General features: G+C 37.1%; 1 protein-coding gene across 11 annotated transcripts in view; it reads right to left on the bottom strand.

The window, feature by feature from the left end:
- LOC6535784 (putative transcription factor capicua) overlaps positions 1-20,350 on the bottom strand; it is a 44,072-nt gene extending 23,722 nt beyond the window's left edge. For 6 of the 11 annotated variants that reach the window (XM_039376539.2, XM_039376541.2, XM_039376538.2 and 3 more), the window contains exon 1: positions 19,255-20,340. The gene's annotated coding sequence lies outside the window, so the exon portion shown is untranslated. Of the gene's footprint in view, positions 1-19,254 lie in introns of all 11 variants that reach the window. The other 5 variants (XM_015191864.3, XM_015191866.3, XM_039376542.2 and 2 more) reach the window with 2 other exon arrangements.
- Between the last annotated feature and the right edge of the window lie 2,371 nt (positions 20,351-22,721).

Raw genomic sequence — 22,721 nt, 5'->3', positions numbered from 1 at the left:
CCACGCCCATACTTTTAAAAAATGTTTTGATATTTTTCCATTTTTGTATTAGTCTTGTAAATTTCTATCGATTTGCCACAAAACTTTTTGCCACGCCCACTCTAACGCCCACAAACCACCAAAAACTGTCAGTGTGGAAGACTCTCCTTCGTACTTCCACTAGCTGAGTAACGGGTATAAGATAGTCGGGAAACTCGACTATAGCGTTCACTCTTGTTTTGAATTGTTCCTTTTCTTGTTTGTATACCTAGTGACCGTTTTATAACCATGGCTTATGGTGACCATTAAAAAATGTGTTTTTTTTATCAACTTAATTCCCTAAACAGAGTTTAAAAGTGGTAAATGGTGTGTCAAAAATGTATATTTTATACTCTATACTATGATTACTTTAAATGTTTGACTATGACTATTTAAATGATTTTTTGTTTACTTAACAATACAGTGTTTATGTACAGTCATTTAAAGTAAAATTCTTTCTCTTTTCGTGAGTGATTCAGTTACTTACGAGTTTTACTTAAATAAAGATAAGTTTGGAATGCTTAAATCACAACTTCTCGACGCAAAACAATAAACACAAAACACAATAAACAACGATAAGAACATTCAAAAACAAATTTGTTTGCAAACGAAAAATTTGAAAAACACACCAAATTGTGAACTGCATTTAACATTTTATAATACGATTGGCTCGCCTATTCTTTTCAAAAGCAGATATGACAAAGTTAAAAAATGGATAATCAATAAAAGACATTGAATCCAAGTCGTGAAAAACAAGGTAACGCACACGGCCCGTTCAACTTTACTATCAACTTTGGGGCAACTAACAACGCTAATGAGGCTAAAAAAAACTTTGGCCCGATAACTACTTCGGGAAACTTCGGGTAAGCTTAGTAAAGTAATAAAAGTTAGTTGGTAAAACTGTTAGGAAACCAACTTGGCTATTGAGTGGGAAATGGGACTGCTTATTGGCTTCGAATTAGACGTAATAGATTTCTACATTTCGCTGAGGTATTGGAAAAAAATGTTCAATAAACTTATTAAAGACTAACAATTATTATATACTATTTTTCAGTCTACTTCTTGTTAAGCAGCTCTGACAGCCGTAGTGGGCTGCCTATCCATCGTTGTAAACCCTTTTTCAAACTAAAAGTGCATAGAGAGCTTTCTGCGACAAATGAATATCAAAAACCATAAAGGCAAGAAAAAGGAACCCAGCATAGGGGAGAAAAATCTTTAGAATTCAGTTTTCTTTGCTTAAGTAAAGCAGAAGTAGCAGAAGGCGGACGGATGCAAGGAAAAATGATTAGGGGACCGGCTTTCAGAGCAAACTATTATGGCCACAAGTGTCAAAGGCAGGCCAGGACTTCATCCTCATCAGCTTTATTGGATAGGGGAGGAATGAACTGTGAACAAGACTTTTGTAGTCGTTTCTTAGCATAACACGAGTCTCAAATTGATTTACTCAAACCGAAGCAAAACAGCACTAGCACCTAAAAAAAAAAAGAGGAAAATGCTGGAGAAAAAGGAAAACTTATTTGCCTACTGGCCTAGGAAACGTTTTACCGTTTGGAACGTGCACTGGCATGGCGATGAGCATGGGCAATCCCAAGAATATATCCTTATAGGGATGCCACCGGCCATAGAGGGAGAGTTTTATGTGCGTCAGCTGCTGGCTAAGTGGCTTTCCCCGCCCACTGGGTTTTCCCACTCAGTTTTCCGTGCAATCTTCGGCATCGTCCATTCTCTTTGCGTTCTGTGCCCCACCTTTCGAACCAGGGGCAAATATATCAGAAGCGTCTGTTCAAGGATGGCGATGCTGATGGTGATAGCGACGCATCGGATGAGAGGCACCGAAGGATGAGGAAATGACTGAGTGCTGGTCAGCGTCATCAGCTAAGCTGGCCAAGTGTCCTAACCAAGTTAGTTCGCTGTAATTGGCTTCAACAGGCGGCACCTCACACACCTCAATTAACTATAAATAACCTGACAAATAATGTTCCGTTAACAAGGGGAAAACAAATGAGCTCAGCGATATCTATGAAAGTGGAGCACATGATAGTGGATTTTGAATAAATACACATCAACCGATATATAGGTCAATTGAATATCTGGTTCCTTCAGATACCTACATGTGTGACCAATTTTAAACGTATATTCGATATAGAGGTTTGTAATTAGGTTAAGCTTTATAGGTTTTAAAAACGGTGCCCGATCTATAAGCATAAAAACCAAAAGCAAGTTCTTTGTCACTGAACCTACTATGTCATATTATTTTACAATCGTTTAAAAGATTGAAAAAAAATTATTTTTAAAATTATCCTGATTTCTAAAAATGTTGTGGTATTTACAATACCACACTTTAAAAGATAAAAGAGCTTTTAGAACACGAACATGCAGTCAAAAATTAACTTGAAGGTAAATAGAAGATCGAAAAATAATATCATGTAAATATTTGACACCACTTAGCAAAATGCGTGTGTGCCGCTTCGTGTCAGACCCTAATTTCGTTCTCTGTCCTATTTCCATGCTATCTCCACAAGACCGAGGTTCTGGAGAAAAGGTTAGAACCTTCGTACAGGCACGACAAGGAAATGCGTGCATGGGTATACATAAATAAACTCAAATTGAAGGCCGGGTTGTAGTCGCGGGCTTGTCACTCTATTTACTTGACCACATTGTGGAGACGATGGTTGCGTTGTTATTGCTGCCTTCTGTTTATGTAGCCAATACTTGCGTGGCTTATCTCAAATTTCAGATCGGAGCCCGAGGCTGTGAGGAAATAGGACCTCGGAAAATAATGAGGTAGATGAAGAATTAGGCGCTAGAGAGCTCCGATTTAAATAATGAAGTCTTGAAAGATATAAACAATAATTAATTATTTCGATAATTGAAATTTTTTAGCTTAAACTTAGAAAGTTTCTTTTTGTCATTCATTTAGCATGTAACGCCAACTATTTCTGCGATTCCCATGACAAATAAACTTATAAATTAAATACAATTTAATCGACATTTCCATTACCATCACACTTTATCTTGGAACGCATTTGCATTCAATTTGGACTCCCAAAATCCCCGCATCTGTGGCAATCGGCTTACTGGCCTTTTGTGAGGTCTGGTGCCCGAGGATGGCCTACAAATAAACCTTGAAAATTATTTATTTAAACATGGCAAGTTCTTTTTTCCTTCTTTTTCGTTGATTGACTGAGAGCGCTAAACAAATATATGAACCTAAGCGCAAACCGAGCCCGAGTCCTCAGTAAGATTTTTGAGGTTTGGGGCCCTGTTTTTTGGTTGGTCCCTCTTCGTTCTGTCTATTCTCGCCTTGTGTTGATCAAACAGGAAAGTGTGAATCCAAAGGATAATGTCAGGGACCGCCGGCCAAAAGGTCGTAGGTTAATTATATCGTCAGATGAAAATGGTGCCCACATGTGTGGCGTGGCACGGCACTAAGTACCACCTTTCTGAAACGGCGGCTTGACTCATGACACACTTTGATTTTCAGAGACCCAACCACCGAGTGCTACCAACTTGTTCAGCAGGTGGCTGAGTCAGTAGTTCAGGTGCATAGCTCTCCTCTCCCATACCCATACAATCCCATCTGAACCCCTTTGGCTGCGCGCATGGTCTGAAGCTTAGTCAATACCCAAAGATCGCTCCGTAAGTTTTCTTTTATTTCGAATTTCACAATAAGTGGAAACTAAGGCGATAGGAAACTGATTAGTTGTGTGGGCATTGAGATAATGTAATTATTATATAATAGGTTTTTGTATTTTCTGTGGGTTTAAAAGAATGGGTTGCTTAGCGATTTTTTTCTATTATGCCCTACGAATACGTTCCCAAATATAAAGTTACAAGTACAGAAAAAATGTTCTACTTTTCTGCTTTTCAAATACAATATCATATTCAGTGCAGCAATTATTCTAAGAATATTTAAACACAGAAATTCCAACCTACAGTCACTGGTTTTACTTTCTAATCAAGAGCACACATCAAATTTTCAAAGAAATAATCATTCCCATTTAGAAATCAATGCTATAATCGTGGCGGATCTTCGAGCAGATCGTTTTGACATGTTAAATTAGTTATATTTTACAATCGAAGCTTTTAAGACCCTTTTCACAATACGATAAGTGAAAACAATAAACTTGAGCCCGAAACGAACGCCTACGCGAAAACTCAGTTGGGTTTTGCCGCCAGTAGTCGCCTGGCAAAAAAATAAAAAACATAACAACGATAGTAAACAAAGGAAAGAGAAGCGGCCCACGCTTTTGGGACAAGCCACTCATTAATTAATTTCATTGGATCTAAGATTTAAGCCGAACCCCCGCCTGATTACCCTCGAATCAAGCCACGAGGGTCGTCGGGAATCGTGTCAATGCGGAGAACAAGCGCATTTTCTGTGTAGGCCGTAGAATCGAATAGGGGACTGGGGGGATTGGGGTATCGGGGGATTGGCGTACTGGGTTCCCCCGACTTGGCAACCCGATTGTTGTAGTATTGCGTCCATTTGCCTGCGTGGGCCGTCCGGTTTCAGCTTTAACTCGCATATCTGCTGTGCAGTGTTATAATAACACATACATACATACATATATGCATCGTATGAGCATACGATTTCGTACTACGAACGTAGTAAATTAAAAGTGCAATCACAACAAACCTGAGCACGTCGCTCCCGCTTGCTTTTGTAACTGATTAGGTTGGGCAAAAAAATAAAATATAATACTATACCGTGCACACTATAAAGCAAAGAAAGTTGCAAGAACAACAACAAAGACCCACACGAAATGTGCATTTTGTTGATGCATGTGAAATAACAAAAAATGATGACAAGACCTTTAAAAATGTGACAAAAAATACGCTTGGAAAATCAAGGTTGCATATAAGAAACGTGCCCATGTAATGGCCGAAGTTCAGCGACAATAAACATATCATATCAGTTCAAAAACTAAATAGATGTTTTAGTAGGGTTCTATATGCCATTTTTGCTCATATAGATGAACTTAATCCGTAGATTCTAAGCAAATAATCTATAAAAAAAAGGCATAAAAAATGATCACAAACATCCAAGCATTGAGCATTTAAATTGTAAACCTTACAAATAAAAACAAAGCCGACAAATTATTTTTGGATGACTTGAAGTAATCGAATTATTAATATCTTCAATCTACTATTTAAGTCTTGTTTACCAGAATTTAAATTTAGACTTCATTTATGCGAAATCCTGTTAAAAACTATATTATGTAAACGTAGTAATGGTGTACATACCTGAAAAGTAAGGAAAGAAAAAATACATTAGTAATTTAGGAATTTACAAATATGTATGTATGTACATATGCATATATATATTGTTGATTTAAATTGAGTAAATAGCAGCTGCGCTTCTAGGTATTCTGTGGAACTGGCAAACAGACGCCAAGAAAGAATTATATCCGTTTTCCCCCTTCCATTTGAGGCGAAATTGAGGCGACAGTTAGCGTAAAAAGTACCTTTAAAGGTCGCTCTTCATAGATATGGGTGTGTGAACAGTTTGATTAGGATTTGGATCTGGATTTCCGAGAAACTTACTTAATAACATTTTTGCCTTTTGTGGCTTCTAATAACAGGGCGGGAGTTGTATTTGGCCAAGTTGATTTTTACTGTTGGTCATGCATATAAAGCAGCTGTTGCTCGTATCGGTTATGTGTGAAACTTAACACAACTCAATTTGACCAAAAAGGCGGCGTTGGGGACAACAAACAACAAATTTCAGCCGGGTAGACAGATATGTGGCGAGAGATTGCATGAATGTTGGAATATTTGTTGTATAATTTATTCAGCACACTCAGACAAGCCGATAAAGATAAACATGTAAATCAAACAAGAACTTTGACTGATGGCGACACCGCGACGCCTTCGTTGTTGGTATGGTTGTTATTCTTGCCATTGGTGGCTGATTGAGTGGCGCCAACGAATTAATAACTTTCTAGAACCGCAATCTATCGTTTATGATGTGTGCAAATTTTTGGTTGTTTCTTTTTTTTTTGGTCGATGTTTTCCAGCTTGTTCATTCGCTTGCATACCCGCCCGAGTAAGAATTACCTCTGCAAACTATGTGTTCGGAAATCGCTACACAAAATTTAAAGAAAGCTAACAATGGGTCAAGATTTATGGGCATTAAGTGTGTGTTGCATAGAATACAGAAATACATAAATATCCTTATCGTAGTTGAGAAAACGACTATTTGCACAATATGTTATCTTTTAATGTGGTTAAACAATAATAGTTATATTAGCAAAATGATTTATGAAATACGTAAAATATTCATAAATAAAATCAAAGAAGTGGCATTGCACTGTAAGAATTATAATAATGTTTTTGTTATTGTTTTTTTATATATCCTTAAAGAGTTTATTTTGGTTTTCCCTTCCATTTGTTATAATCACTTTTGTCTATATTTTACGTCTTAAATGCTCGTCCCAACATATTTGTATAACTGAAATTCCCCTTCGTTCCCATCATTAGGCTAATTTAATCACCTAAGAGCACCCAGCCAAATGTGTACTCGACAAGAATCACACTTTTTTCGGCATGAGAAAATATTTGCAAAAATAATCCCCCAAATATATATGCATACACATTGGTTTATAATGAAAATATTTGTTTTCCTCATAATTATAGTTGGCCAAAATATACGAAAATACAAAAAAAAAAAATCTTCAAAGGTGTGGTGCTGTGAGTTTCCGGGGCGGTGAAAGAAAGCACGTGGATCGTTCAGATGGTTCAGATTGTTTGCTTTATTTACGCAGCATTAAAATGTGTTTAAACCAAGCAGTATGCTTATATGTTCTCGGAGAGCTTTGGGTAGGCAGGTGCACGGCGGTGTTTTTTTTTTTATTTTTCGGTGGGTTAAAGGCGGCAGTGGGCGGTGGGAGGCCGCCGCACTGACGCGTGTGGAGCGTACAAAAGCGGCCAGGGTGTGTAAATATATGTATAAATGTATATATATTTTTATCGGCCACATAAGCCCGTAGTACGTTCGAGCGTGTAGATACGGACACACCACGAGATGTATGTATAAGAAAACACTATAAGTGTGCATACATATGCACATGTTGCGATGCGAGCGATTAGCGCATGAATGAAAAAATTATACGACGTTGGTAGCAAAATAATAAAATATTTTTACTTTTTCGGTTCATTTGATTTTTGGGGAGCGCAGTCCGCAGAATGGCCTTATCGAGGCCTCAACCGTTGCTCTTTTTTATATAAATTACCTGATTATTCCACTCGGTGTAAGAATAAAACCACGCCAAATTGATTTCGGTTCTCTTTCCCAGAAATAGAGATAAAAGTTCAATATAGGCAGGCCGACCCATCAGCAGATATGGCGAAGTCAGTGTGTTGGTGGCGGAAAATAGAAATATATGGAGCCTATAGAGGCCGACAGACAAAACACAGACCAACTTGCACTAATGTGTGCAGACAAAGGAAATCAAAGGGTATTTGGATTATAGAACGGATCGTCAAATAAACATTCTGTTAAAGAAACTATTCTAGAATGAAATTATATGGTACTTTAGCTTCAATACCTAAGTGTAAATACGTTAATAAAATGAACCTAATACTGAGACAAACATATAACCTGGATCGATTTCATTTACTAAAATTTCCCACATTCATTTCTATAACTAACGATAAAAGCCTTGTAATAACTAACAATTAAGTTGTGCAATAAAGAAACTTCACTGGAACATCCATCTGAGTATTTAATTATACCATAACCATTAATTTAACAAATGATTTTTAAATTAAATGCAGTAAGACATCCTAGAAATGGCATAAAATTATAGGGCCCAAATAAGTAATATAATAAAACCCCAAAGGGTATGTTATAGTCGAGCATGAGAAGTGTTCTTTTATCTTTGTTTTCCTTTCCATTAGTACAATTTGTTTTGTTTGATTTTGACGCCTTATTTTTGTGTGTGTCTGGTCGGTCGCAGCTCGAAATAAGTTTCATTAATTAAAAATGAACAAAACGTGTTATACGTTGGCTTATACATACATATATTCATCTTCTACTTATAGATTCGCAATACTACGCGTCCACTGTACGTACACTGCCCAAATAAAAATGTACATATACATTTGTTTATATAGTTATTTCTTTGGTGCCGTTTATCGTGCGATGTCGCAAAATTGAAGTGATTTGATTGGTATTTCAGTCAGGCAGGCACCCGGTTTTTTCTTGGGGCTCCCTTGGGTTCTCTTTATGGCGAAGTAGAAGTCTCCCTGTGGAGGGCGGATTTAGATAAGACCGGTGGAAAGAAACCACAGTGGGTCTGTTCCGATATCTTTATCACCAGTGCTCTTAATCGAAGAACTTTTTAATCGAAATCGAACACAATGTTTCCTATAAGAAGTTGAGTTGAGAACAAGGCAGTGCTTGGAATGCAAACCAAGTTTTCTGCAGATAAAAATGGTTTATTAATAAGTCAACAAGTATGCAATGAATGCATTTATCTCAGTTCAAATGTTGACTTATTAGTAAGCTGATAATGAGACCAATATCCATGAATGCAATTTCGTAAGGTTTGCTCAAATATATGGCAATCGTTGCTGTGGCCATTGATAAGCTTAGCAATAAAATGCGTTATTTTCTATACAATTCCTGTTGCTAGCCAGGCGAGCACTGAATAAACAGACCCGTAAAAACAGAGAATGTTCATCTGCAACCGGTTTAAAACTCCTGCACACAAACAAATCAATTTAGTGAGGGGAAACCACAAAATAAATAAACCAAAACCGACAGAGAACCACAAAAAAATTGCACATAAATGAATATAAAATCCAGACAAGAACTCCTCTGGTTCGTCTACTTCTTTGAGATCCCATTCCTGTGTGGCCGAATAGCAACAAATTGTATTTTATATTTCTCTGCTCTTGTGTATATATATATGTACGTACAAATAGACGTATAGTGTAAGGGGGGAAAGAATATATATTTCCCCAACTCATTTTCATTTTCTTTTTTACGTTTTAAGCGCGCGCGAGATACCAAAATAATTTTTACGCATACGCGTATGTGGAAAATGGGTCCTTATAATACCGATACCCCGTGCACCCCAAACTTCGCCTGTTTTGTATCTGGATAGGTTCGGGCAGTGCTAACGATGGCTCCATTCCAGTTTCATTATACATTTCTCGTTCTTTTCCACAACCAATCCATTCTTTCGGGCCATTTTGGAGTGCTTTTTCTTTTACGCGCTTTTGTTTACTATAGATACACAACAAACTGAGATACAAATACAGCCGAACGGGCTGGTCGCACACGCATGTGGTACTCTACTGCATCTGTATCTGTATCTTTCTCTCTTAGCCGTTAAAGCTTGAATAATACCTACATAAGCAAAAAAATAAACAAAAGCAGAAATAATATTTTCAAGCGCTTGTGAAAAAGGTGAAAAGAAATGTTAAGAAAGGCATCCGACAAATGCTACACTTGTTCTTCATTCCTCGCTTGTTTTTTCTCAGGTTTTTTGTTTTGGTATTTACTGACGCTTTTACTAAAGTGAATTTCGTGAGCTTTACATAAACAGGTGAGTACCATTATGGCTGAATAAATGTGCGACTAGGAGTTACTCTTTTAAATAAATATAATCTTACATATTCTTTATAATTATTTAAAATACTAAAATTAGATATTGCATTATATAGGGAGCATATATACAAAGTTATTATTAATTAATAAATAATCAACTTAATTGCAGAAAACTTTAATGGGTACCTCAGGTGCAAACCCCTCTATAAAGTCGGGTCTGCCTCGCATCGACAGCAAAAACAACAATATCTAAAGCACAAACCACAAATACCACTAAAATCGAATTAAGTAGCGGGAGGAGGCACTTAGGTTTATTTGCTTTTTGAGCGGAACAGCGGGATAAAAGGGGCAAGGCGAAGGGTTGTGTGTAATTTGGTAGTTTGCTCAAAAGTGTGCCTCATGTGGATTATTTACCTTACAATTTAACAGGTAGCCCGGCGAGGTATGTATCTTTCAAAGGCGGTTGGGGAAATGTGATAGGCGAACTCCGGGGATCTGGCAAAAATCTATCTGAATATGTTTGAGCAGATAGTCAGGTCTACCTTTTAATGATAAATATTATTCAATCTAATGGGGAAATACGTTTGTATCCCTCATAAAAAATGCTGTAATCTAATCACCATTTTATACACAATAAATATTGAATAGAAACTGTAAGCTGAATAATATGTTATGGAAAATTAAGGCGGGAAACTTTTGTAGTCTTTAGAAAACATATTAAAATGTAGAAACGAAAAATTGATTCAAACTACTTCATTCGTTACTGAGTGTTTAAAGTTTATGTTGACATGGCTTTGAGTTCTTGATTGATGAAGTTCATACAAGTGCAGGGCAAGATAATTTTTATAATGCTCAGCTTGGGAGAAATCAGCCAAGTCAACCAGCACTAAGGAATATCACACACCTGCTTCCACTTGTGATTACAAGTTCAAGATTAATTGAAATCAGCAGGCGGTTCACAAATGTAAACAAATGTATGGGATCGTAAATAGCCCGAAATTTCGGTACATAAAAATGAATCGATCCCAAGCTAAATAGGTTACGTAAGGAAATGTAAAAAGAATTTCCATAAATAAGTCATAGCCATATTAGGCAATAATATAATCATTAAAATGTTCAAAAAAATTGTAAAAACTAATACACTGAACAGAAATTTACGTGCCGCTCGATCACAGCTGCTTCGTTTTCTAATAATAATGATCGCTCTACTAATGATGATATAAGTAATTTGCATAATGAAAATTAATAATGATATCCATTATAGTGCACATGTAAGTACATATCTATACCAGATCCGAACAATCGGTAATCGGTCCATACAAAATGGATCGAGCATGACAACCGACAGTTGACAGCTAAACAACTCATTAATAAATAGCAAACGCTCCACGAGCAATAGCTACACTTTAAAGCTTATTACGGAACACACTCTTCATATATGTACGAGTATGTATGTGTGCATGTATGTACTTACAAATCGACAACAGCCGGCATCCAGTGCACACAAAACTATACTGAGCGTTTATATATGTAGATATTCGCAGAGTCGTACAACCCAATCATGAGTGTGTATAGCACTTGAAATGGCAAATGAATGACGTGACTGCGTACTAACTGACTGACTGACTGACTGACTGACTCACTGGCTCAATGACTGACGGACTGAATGACTGTGTGACTAACTGACTGACTGGACAACCAATCAAACAGCGAATGAACGAATGATCGGGTGACAGAGCAACCGACCGCCAGACGAGTTAAGATTAATCAGAGACCCCGTCCATATAGCAATTACAGTGCCTCACAAAATCTTAAATCAGTCGTAATGGATATTAATAGGTAGTATAGGTATTTTTCTAAGGAATTCTTAGCAATAAAAATTTTAAGTGAAATTTCAAGTAAAGCAAGGTTCTAATTTCCTTTTTTAAAATAATCCAAACATATGCTAAACTTAACGCTATGCCATCGATACACTTTCGAAACGCACTGTACTCGCATGCATGTGTATATTTATAAGTTGGTTTTGATAGTGTTTGATATGGGTAAAGAGTCGACAGAATGTAATGGGTTAAATGCCATATCAGCAACAGAGAAAAAGAGTAAGTCGCGGAATACAAATTACAACTCCAACACCAAGCCCCTCCATTCTGCTACCCCCAAAAACAAAACAACTGACATATACGAATATGAATGTACGTATATATGGAGGCAAAATAACATTCATAAGCGGCAATAGCACCCAAATATGAGCAAGAAACACTTGCACAAAAGTTGTTGTCAACAAGTTTACGACCGAAACCCGCTAGCATATATATTAAATGGACATACATAACCATATATAAACTGTACCCATCTGTATTTCTTATCACAGCCCAGCCCCCTTATGCTATCAGTTATAATCAGACAAGTTTCTTTAGCCTTTTTAGCATATCTGAATGCAGAGCTTAGTTTTCGCTTCGCTCTGCTTTGTTTCACATTTTGCCAGTTTTTCGATCTCTCAGGTATTTTATTTCTATTTGTTCTGACGTGCCGTGGGTAAAAATTATATAGATAATCTAGCCCCCAACACTTTACGTAGCCCATTAAGTTTCTCAAGGAAACGGCTTAAAGGTTTGAATTTAATTAAACGGTGATCAGTGGAGTTTTCAACTGTGATGTCTTGTAAAGATTATTAAACTCAGATTACCTGCGGGGTCGAATATGTCAGTATACAAATTTAAACCAGATATAGTCAGACCATCAACTGAAATATTGTTAGAGTGAGTAGCTTATAGGTGGGAAGCTATAGCTCATATGCTGTAGCAGAATACGTATGATTAAACTTAAACGTTTCCCAATATGGTAACGTAAAAAGGTAATGAGGTCCCACATAATTTAAATGCTAAATTTATACAAATGATCATTTTTTTAATATTTTTATACCCTTTACTCGTAGAGTAGATTCGTTGAAAAGTATGTAACAGGCAGAAGGAAGCGTTTCCGACCATATAAAGTATATATATTCTTGATCAGGATCAATAGCCGAGTCGATCCGTCCGTCCGTCTGTCTGTCCGTCCGTATGGACGCTGAGATCTCAGGAACTACAAAAGCTAGAAAGTTGAGATTAAGCATACAAACTCCAAAGACACTCTAACGCCCATAAACCGCCCAAAGCTGCCACGCTTTTGAAAAATGTATTGGTCTTGTAAATTTCTATCGATTTGCCAAAACCGCCAAAAACTGTCAGTCTTCAAGACGCTCCTTCGCACTTTCACTAGCTGAGTAACGGGTATTAGATAGTCGGGAAACTCGACAATAGCGTTCTCTCTTGTTTATTATGATATAAGACTAATCAAAATTCGTAATATAACTTGTTGTTGATTTGTTATTTTAATTGGTTATTGTTTGCTAAAGATGTTTGATGATTTTTATTAGATGCCAAAGAGCGTAGCACTGTAAAATGTATTCGAGTAAAAACTAAACTGGCTTTTTCATTCATTTCGCCTGAAAAGCAGATAAAAATTTGTTTTTTTTGTGCCTTTTGCTATTGTTGTTCACTAATACAGGGGCAGACAAGTAGAGATGCAGATGTATGTGTTTTTCATTAAGAATGAATTCATCGTTTGCCTGTTGTGTTTGTCTAGTTGGAGAATGTCTGTCTGTCTATATATGTATGTATCTGATTCTATATATACGTAATACGTATCGTATCTATGATGCATTACTTTTAGATATTCTCACTCAGTAAAAACAAGCCTGAGACGTGTGAGAAGGAATAAATAAACAAATTCTGAGAAAATAATATGTCAGACGAAATGAAGTAATACATTGATATGGAAATGCTATCTGAAGTCTAACATCTGCATCTGCCCTCAAAAAGTACGGAACAAATTGTATCTTGTAGTCCCACACTCGAGTATCTATATCAGTATAAAAGTATAAACGCCTGACAAAACTGATAGCGATTCCAGTTGGCAAGTCGAGTATTTGACCAATTGACAAACTGACTGACTGATGCAAATCAGAAAAAAAATACCTATACATGTGTGTACAATAAATGTACTATACGTGTGTTTGCCGGCTTATCACTATTAAAATACAAAAATTTAAATTACATATTGACTTATCAGCGGTTGGTTAGTATACACGTATGTATGTGCTTTCCGTTTTTTGTAGCTTGTTTTCACCTCTTTATGTTGATTATGGTTAAATTCGTGAGTGAGTGTTTGGATTGATAAGTTTGCCTTGTTTACCTCGTCAACCTTTTTAGCATTTTCTTAACACATTTCAAATATGTATATTATTTAGTTTTTAAATAATCATCAGTGTCCAAATAACACAATACTAACTCTACATCGATTAACAAACATAGCATATTACTTTTCATTGTTAGTTATTATTAACCTTTTAAATAAGGAAATTGTTTTTAAGCCACCGCAAATGCTTGTTAGGCAACTGATCTTTCTAGTTTCCGTTAAACACTATAACTGAACAATTATTTTGGTATTTTTACTATGTTAGCCTACAGTTGTCAGATATTTTTTTTTCAGGTTGAATAAAAATAATGTAACTGGTAGAATATTGCGAATTCATATAATATTTTTTTGTGCAAAAGTAAAAGCCACATAATATCTCGTTTGATCTTGATTTGGCTCCATAGGCAGGTTCTGAAACTGAAACGGATACCCAGACTGGAAACAGTAGCTCCAGTGAGCAGCATTTTGAGCGGTGCGCACATAAAACAAAAAATACAACCGAAAACCAAAAATTTTTCCGGTTTGTTTGGTGGTTTTTATTACAGCATAGATGGGGTGAACCGGTTTGGGAATGTTTTCAGTATAAATACCACAATTTATGTTGCTTTGCGCCATGTGTGCCATTGTTGGACCAACAAACAAAGATTTGCCGGCTTATTAGGAACGTGTTTTTTATGATACAGGATAAGAGCTTAGCTTAGCTATCGCCTCGAGTTTGAATATAAATTGTCAGACTTTAGAGAAACCGAAATCAATACGGAAAATTGTGGAGTCTGGATGTGGATCTGTGGGCGATGAGTAATACCAGAAACGCTAATGAGGCCAAGACGGCTTACTCATCGAATATTTTAAGGGAAGTGGAGTCCATTGGACTCGATTCTACGAACAGTAGAGTAGAAAATGCAAATCCCAGAAAAGATATTATTTATGTGGTTTATAAAAACCAGTTCAAGCTGGTCTTTATTCATGTTTATACCCTATTATTACAAGAGACATCACGAAGATTTTAATATGAAACATAAACGTTAGCTGGATTCAACAAAGAAAAGGAATAGAAGGTTCAAGCTCGACTCAACGAAACCAAAGCAAAGTTTCAAAGACAACTTCATGTTTCCTTCTTAAACATTCCGGTTCTTGGGATTCGGTTTGGGCCAGAAGCACGGGGTGCAGGCAGAGAATCGGAGAGAGACCGAGACCCAGCAGACGTAATTAATGAACCCGAAATCGTTGACGACGGCAACCAGCAGCAGCAGTAAGCCCATGAAGGGGCAAACGCATGTTTTGGACCTTTTTTTCGGTTCGGCCTGTTGGCAGATGAAATACCAAAAGTGGAATACAGGTGCGGATTAAGGTCAGACGGTCGCTGGGAGCCAGGTTTTAGGGAGTATCTAAATATAATATTTTAGCCATTGAAAAGTATTAATTTAGTTTGAAAAGTAATTAATTTAGTTTATAGTAATAAAGGAATTTTTCTGAACTGTGAATAAATTAATAAATAATAAATGTTAATCATGTTTTTCTTATATATTTTGTTTTATAACGATAGTAATATACTGACTAAAAACATCAAGAAAAAAACTACAGCGAAAAATATGTTGGATGATTCCACAACTGGATGCCATAAGAAGTTGTACTACAGCTCCATGTTTATAGTATTTGTAGAATGCCGAGAGGCGAGTCTGCAAGACGAACTACAAGATACACAATAACAAGAACAGCAACAACAAATGCTAACGCAACATGAAAACCGGTCTGTGGCACCAACTATAATAACAACAAGAACAACAAGTTACATATCAATGTGTGCTGCCCATACACATAGATACAATGCCACCTAAACGTGTGTTAGTGTCAAACAAGAAGACGAAAGTGGGGCCTTTTGAGGGGGGTTCTCATGGAAAGACTGCCGAGAAGCAGACGCAAAACGAGACTCCACAAAGCCCCACACTCTCACATCCCCAACGCTACCTCCTTCTTGCTTTTCATATTCTTGAACTTCAAAAAGTACAACCAACGAATAAAATCGAACAAAAACCCAGCATAAAACAAATAAAACCGAAGAAACAAACAACAACGTCAAGCCGTCAGACAGCTACTGGTGTTAAACCGTAGTACAAAGTATTAAGAAGCAGCCAGCAGCACCACCAACACACGGATACCGCCGTACTACGACACACATATATATACATGCGCGTACAACGCTGCGTATACGCCATATCAGGCTGACAACGTCTTCGCCGCCTTGTTGCCTTCTTATCGCTCGTCTTTTGAGTTCTTTTTTCGTCTCCACATCATCTCCACCCCGGCTCTTTAATGCTAATGCTCACTGTACACACATATATACGCATATACATATGTATATTGCCGATTCACGGATGATCGTCATCTGTGCAGCGTGCAGACTTAAAAGGTTCGCGAATAAGATATTCTTCATACATTCGGAGTTCAGTAGCGAGGGATTAGTGTGCAAGTTAAATGGGAAAACCGCAATACTCTCTCTGACTATATACTCTGACTATTCAAACCTGCTCGTTCCCAAAGTACGAGTACTAGGAGCAATTTAGGAGTGTCATATATTTAACATTTATCAATAATAAAAATATAAATACAAAAAGGAATTATGAAATGAATTGGGAGAATATTAGCAACCGTTAAATAATAAAACAATTAAATTTCAAAGTGTTCACTTTACAAAACCACCCTTAGAAACCCACCTACTTAATATGATAACCATTGGACTATAAATTGAAAAGAACAGCATTGTTTTGTATAAACTTTACCATAAAGCCGCAATATCCATATTGTACCCTACACGTACTCCTTATTCCATATGTTTTCGTATGTTCCATCTTCTCAACTCTACTTGGCACCGAACTTTGCCTAGGAACATATGTCGGAATAAAGACTCCGATTCATTGTAGACACAACCTAAAAACCATCCATTACAAATGCTTTTCTTTTCGTTTCGTGTTTATATACATATATGCCCTTCTGTCTGGGTTTTTTGCCCTACATGATCTGGTTTTGTCGTGTATTGGGGCAATTTCAACTTTTGATGGATTGTTATTAAAGTTTTGCTGTTTGTTGTTTGCAGCTTATGTGGATCCAATAGATCTTGGTATACAAATATCGCGTAAATGTTTTTTTCTCTGGTCGAAATAGATGATTTTTTCAGGGTTCAAGATTTTTGGAGTATTATGCTTACAGCACAGAACTAATGACAATAAAGTTGAAATCCTAATAGACTTTAAGATTAATTACTTCGTGTAACATAGAAAAACTACTGTGATGGATTGCTGGGTGTTTAGGACGCACCCATTCCGAATTTTACCACCTTAACAAATTCGTGTTATTGGCCAATTTAAAAGCGTATACTTACCAAGAACGTTTGCCTATTATTAAAAACTTCTATAAATTGTTTGTGATCAAACCTGCAATTTGTGCTTCGTAACCAAGGTTTGTGGGTCCCATAAGTACAGTTTAACAAAGGTTGCATTTTGTTAAACCGTGCTACCAAATTAAATTCCATCCTTTTTTTGTACTATATATTTATTGGTTAATTGTGTCGATGTTTCTGCCAGTGCATTGGCCTAATTGAGAAACTAGCTTCAATACCAAAATTGGCTCATTGTCCTGGCCATAAAAGGCACACACACTCAAACAGACCATCAACGCAGTGTAATAAAAAGCGAAACAAAAAAATAACTAGGCAAGAAAAACGTGCCATGCCTCGAATAATGAAGTTAATAATAAAATTGAAAGAGAAACATTTGCCGCCGCTAACGATAATCCAAATTTGAACAAATAAAATAAATTAATAAACAATCGGCGTGCGTGTTTCTTTCACTGTGTATGTGCGTGTGAGTGAATTACTTAGTTTTTGCCACCAAAGTTGGATTTGCCATATATGTATGTATGTATACTATACACATAAAAACCGAAATTGTAGACATAGCAACGGGGTTATATTTCTGTACCGACGACTTGCCAATTAGCAACAAACGTTCTTGCGGTTGATTAATTATTCTAAAAATTCAATAACCCCACCTACTCGTACCATACGAGCTAATAATAATAGAACCAAAACAGTTTATAAGGCTAGCAATGGGAGTGGAATCTGCATTATAAATGTCATTTGAACACGCCTTTTTGTTGTACACGCATGCATTTGCATTTCGTACAGAGGGCTTTTAAAATTTTTTTAATTTTTGAGTATAACTTTGATTTTCTTTCTTGATTACATTAAGTAAACTGACACAATTCTTAACAGCGTACATTTCAATTTCGGTAAAACATTGATGTCCGTAATTTGTTTCATAGTGACCACTGTACAAGCTCGCTGTATGTATGCAGTGCGTCTAGTAATTTTCTGATAATTATTAACAAATGGGCGCTCACGCACATTCAAATGTAAATTAGGCAGTAGAAGGGTGGGAGAGAGCTGATAGAGAAGGGAAAGAGAATTTAGTCCAGACAGAATAGCAATAACAAAAGCAACGCATCGCTTAAATCTCATGCGATGCAGTTGCCAGCGAGAGTTTTGTTGCTAATTACACACACACATCGATGGCCAGCCAGTCAGAGTGCAAGTCCGTCTGCGTGTGTGCTTGGAGGGGGTGGGGGCGGGTAACTTCAGTTGGCAACAGTGGGACCAGTGCACAGTGTGAAAATCAAATTTGAATCAAATGAGAGTTTCTCAATATATACATAATTTAAGACAATATCTCTTATTTTATTATTTCCCATTGAAATTGTTTTTTAATAATTGAAGTACCCTGGAATATTTTTTCCTGTGCACTATGATTTTGTTAACTCATTTGATGCCCACTAATGCCCATATACTAATCATGATTTCCCTAATAAAATACACCAAAACCAGTAACTTTTACTGTTGGCTAATTTCAGTAGCTGATTTTCATTCCATTGTTTATGTTTACGAAAAGGCAGAGCTTAATTTGAATTTCAAATTTTCATATTTAACATATCAATGATAAAGAATGCATGCACACACGCACATATTAATTCTAGAAGCCATTGTTACTACTTTTTTGTATTATGTGAACAATATGATGTGCAAATGTTTAAAGCATTGAGGCTTAGGAATTATTAAACAAATGAATAGAAATTCTCGAATACAAATTTTGTGGCCTGACCAGCTACAACAAATACACACGGTCACACTGAGATCCACCGCTCTCTTTCCCACTCTCTATTTCCAAGAGAGCGGGGGTGTGCTGGTATGTGTATGTGTGCAAGTTGTGGAAATGAATGAAGCGCTGCTTGCCAACAACGTAAAAGCAAGTGTAAGAGCGAGCCAGGAAGAGGGGGAACAAGAGAGAGCGACTGGGAAAGACAGATGGTGGGAACGGAAGCGGGAAGGGAAATACGAAATTTTCCAATTGGCAAGCACATACAACATAGGGTAAAAGAATTTTGCTTACCGTTTTTCGCTTATTGACGTAGGCGTCCGTTTCTCTCTTTACGTATATGTTTACGTGTATGTGTGTTTATTGCTCTTTTTCTGATTAATTTTATTTGCTTGGCTTGTTTTTGTTATGCAAAAGGCATAGATTTTTTTCGGGTTTTACACGTTAAAAACACAAACACTTTAAAAATTATTTAACAGCGCGCTGGGCCGTTGGTTCTCGCTCTCCCGCGCTGCAAATGCACTGCAAACAAAATGTTGGATTATAACTGGATGGCTGGCTGGCTGAGCTTTACAACTTTTCCACGAGCAAAACAACGCACAACTGAGGAAAACGCGAACCGACGAACCGAAAACCGTGAAAAGTGTTCATTCATTGAGGAAAATTGAAATGAGCACCACAGCATGTGACTCTCTCGCGAATGTTCTCTGTGTGTCTGCCTCTCTCTTTCTTGCCCCCACTCGCTTTGGGGGCCAGTGTTGCCAACACAGAGCTTAGAGCAGAGCCCCAATGCCAATAAGCCGAATCGGGGAAAAGGAGTATGCAACGCCAGGCCCAGCCTCAGATACTCCAATTCTGATTCGAACTTATTAATTATTTAATTGGGATTCTTGGGCAGCTGTATTGTGGGCTGGCAACACTGCTCCTCTGCACAGACAGCGCGTCGACGTCAGCGTGATAGTGTTTGTGTGCGTGCTGCGCTCCCTCTCTTTTCCTCATCCGCACTCTCTCTGTCACACGATTGATTGTTGTTATTATTATCTTTATTCGAGCTTAATCCAATATTTAGCCAGTATCTATGCAGCCCAGTTTGTTTTCCCAGCTCTCTGTTTCACTTGTTTTCACACCTACACTTGTGCGTGCGCCCGCGTATGTGTACGTGTGCGTAATTGCCTTGTATTTGCAAGCGAATTCAATTTGCAACACCTGAAAATCGAACAAACGTTGCCACAAACCGTTCTATTCACACAAAAGCCTGCAGGCACTGCCTGATCTGGCTGTATTGGGGATTTGTGCGCGGCGCACAAGAACAATTCACAGGAGCTCCACCTTCCGACATCCGCGACACGTCCGTGCGAGTTCGAGCATGAAGTGAGAATCTACTGGAGACCGTTTTCCCCGTTTGAGAAATTACCCCCAAAGTGGGACCGTTGCTCAGATCTTGATAATTCTTTCAGAATGCGTGGCAAAGTGGATGCGGTACGGTTACACTGATAACGCTCACGAGTGCACTTATCTTTTACAAGATAAGGAGGGTATATAAAGAACAAAACTTGAGATTGCTTCTAAATCACTTTATTTTTTGACGAGATTTATATTCGTTTTACATATTTGTAACGATAATGTTAAGAAATGGTTTGTGAACAATCTAGCGTTAAGTTAGTCGATGCACGAACCCACATTGTCTACACTACAGAATGGCAACGCCATACCTGCTTAGATATCAAAAAACTGTGGAAATACTGAAAAAATACCTGCGATTGCAGCTTATGTACGATATTTGTATTCGGTACTCGATGGGTAAAAGGGTAAACTATTATTAATATTATTCTAACTGACACGTGTGTTGCACTGAGTGCAGCACCTTATTTTTTAGTTCTTTAAATGGTTTAATTAAGTGTGGTATCTTAGTTAGTATTGTTAAATTGACTATTATTTACATTTAAGTTTATTTACTTTCGTATTTATATGTAAAAAAAACGGGTGTACTTGATTCGTTGTTAAAATATATATATTCTTAATTAATTATTCTTGTTCTTAATTCTTAATTATTTTCTTAATAATCTGATCTTGTCCGTTTGTCCATTTGTCCATTCTCTGGTACGGTGTCCGGCGTGCGGGGTTCCCAGAGCCCAGATTCAATCCCGTCCCAAAACTGAATGCCCAAAACTTCCATTACCTGAGTAAGGGTATCTGAAAGTATATACATACATAGCATTCTTTCTTGTTTGAAAATATTTCTACTTATTCGATATACAAAGTTTTTAGCTAAGAAACTTTAGTTTCTCAAATATGTAGAATTCTAATGGGGTTTCCCTTAACTGGCAACGTCAAGTCCTAGTAGCTTTTGAACTACGGAAATAATAATTCCATAAAAGAATAAAACGCAAATACTTGTTACCAATAGCTCTATATTTTTATACCCGTTACTCGAAAACCGCACCTCGCACCTTGCACCTTGATCAGGGTAACAGATAAAGCAGAGAACTGCAAGAGTGGCATTTTTTGCCACCCTGATCACACTCAACAGGTTTTCGCGGGTACATACAAACCCCCGCTCAAAATATTCGGGTGTCTGCAAACACCACTCATAACGAAGGGTAGAGAAGGCAAACATGCAGAAAAAGGCAAGTGCCTTTTTCTCGGAAACACCCGGGTGTTTTGGTGAACACCCGGGTGTCTGGTAGACATTTCAGTGCCTGTGGTAAGTAACATACGAAAAAGAAAAGTACATTAAGTACTGAAAAAAGAAATATATTATGCCGAAAATCTGTAGAATTATGCGTTCTATTTACAGAAATTTAACCAACACGAAATAGACATTTCTTTTTTATATCTTATATTATTTGCTTTGTTCAAATTTTTAATATTTAATCACCAATTTAACTTTGTTTGTATAATTTTTCTTTTTAAAATGATAAAAAGAAACAATAGAAATAGAATTGTGGTAATTAAGTATAAATACTATTTAATAATATACATAATATATTATTTAATAATACATAAGTTTGTTTTTTTCTAAGACATTAGATACATCAAAACCCAAAAACATGTGCACGACCTTTTTCTTGGGTGTTTTCATTCACCCTAAATTTTTTGGACCGTGTCTCGCTTCCACCCATACAATTTTTATGCATACAGAAAAGTACCTGCGGCCGATCCTTGCTTGCGCGTCACCCACCCTAAACTTCTTTGCACAGCTGACACCCGGGTGTTTTTGTGCAAGTACAAAAAAACACCCTGGTGGCAAAACACCCTGGTGTTTGTCATTGCTAAATTTAGGGTGTCTCCAAATACCCGGGTGCGGAGACTCCCGGTGGTTAGCGGGTACACTTAGAGTGCCGGTGGCTTGCTGCAGTTCTCTGAGATAAAGTTGGTTTGGCCTTGTCCGTCCGTTTTTCCATCTGTCTATCCGTCCGTATAAGCGTCAAAATCGCGGGAACTAAAATAGCTAGCTAGCTTGCAGAAGCCAGACGCTGCCACGTCATGTTGGAAGTGGTTGTAAAGAGTACTTTGTTGAGATTATTAATATTGAATAATAAGATTATTGAAATGCAGGTGTGAAATCTCTAACCCTGCTTGCTGTATGTACATCTTTCACAAACTTTCTTTAGCAAAGTAAGCGGTATATAAGTTTATTTCATATTGCGATAAACATTTTGGGCTTAATGCGAACTAAATCACAAACGTTGTTTTACACAATTCGTAGACAAGGGCAACTAGAAGTCCTAAATATCTTGTATCATAGGTAGGTCAAAATT

This window comes from Drosophila yakuba, chromosome 3R (genome assembly GCF_016746365.2).
Source record: "Drosophila yakuba strain Tai18E2 chromosome 3R, Prin_Dyak_Tai18E2_2.1, whole genome shotgun sequence".
Classification (NCBI taxonomy): Eukaryota; Metazoa; Arthropoda; class Insecta; order Diptera; family Drosophilidae; genus Drosophila; species Drosophila yakuba.
The sequence above is the reverse complement of the archived record's forward strand: the minus strand, read 5'-3'. Positions and strand labels throughout refer to the sequence as shown.